General features: G+C 40.5%; 1 pseudogene; it reads right to left on the bottom strand.

Annotated features, from left to right (window-relative positions):
* Window positions 1-328: 328 nt before the first annotated feature.
* LOC130859759 (U2 spliceosomal RNA) lies at window positions 329-398 on the bottom strand (annotated as a pseudogene).
* Window positions 399-990: the final 592 nt, after the last annotated feature.

The following is a 990-nucleotide window of genomic DNA, read 5'->3' as shown; positions in this document are numbered from 1 at the left end:
AAAAATTTGGCAGTCATTTAAAACTAAGAACAGACACTGGGCTTCCCTGGTGGCACAGTGGTTAAGAATCCACCTGCCAATGCAGGGGACACAGGTTCGATCCCTGGGCTGGGAAGATCCCACATTCCGTGGAGCAACTAAGCCCGTGTGCCACAACTACTGAGCCCCTGTGCTGCAACCACTGAAGCCCGAGAACCTAGAGTCTGTGCTCCGCAACGAAAAGCCACTGCAATGAGAAGCCCACGCAACGCAACTAGAGTAGCGCCCACTCTCCACAACTAGAGAAAACCTGTATGCAGCAATGAAGACCCAATACAGCCAAAAATAAAATAAGTAAATTAAAAAAAAAAAAAGAACAGATACTACACTTGATCTTAGCCAAAAGGCTGAGAAGCGATGGCAGTCATTTTAGAAAAGCAGTATAAACATGTGTGCCCTTTGGGCTTAGTTTGGAAACAAAAAATAATTTGAAAATGTCAGGTTTACAAGAGCAGAATCCCCTTGTGAGGTGCCAGACAGGGAACATGCTTAACAGGACCCAAGTGTGGATTATTGACAGTCCCCAAATGAGATGTTCATGAGCATAGCTGCCTGGCAGTAACAAAAGAAGTTTTGTGTTTTTATTTGATGCAATTAAAAATATTCACAGTTAACTCCTACTTACTTCCTCAGAGGTATTTTTGTCAATACTTTAGTGAGTTTTCATACAGGTCTTTGGGCATTGATATATTGTGGTTTTAAAAATAAACAAAATTTATATATTAGACTGTACTTTTTTTTTTTAAGAACTTTTATTGAGATACAGTTAACAGACAATAAACAGCATATATTTAGAGTGTACAATTTGGTATCCCAATCTCCTAATTCATTCCCCCCCAATCCTCCCCGCTTTCCCCACTTGGTGTCCATGTGTTTGTTCTCTACCTCTGTGTCTCTATTTCTGCCTTGCATTTCCTCTTTCATAGTTGTTAGCATTTGCCTTATGTATTG

The sequence above is a fragment of the Hippopotamus amphibius genome, chromosome 8, assembly GCF_030028045.1.
Source record: "Hippopotamus amphibius kiboko isolate mHipAmp2 chromosome 8, mHipAmp2.hap2, whole genome shotgun sequence".
NCBI lineage: Eukaryota > Metazoa > Chordata > Mammalia > Artiodactyla > Hippopotamidae > Hippopotamus > Hippopotamus amphibius.
This window is presented reverse-complemented; position numbering and strand designations above follow the sequence as displayed.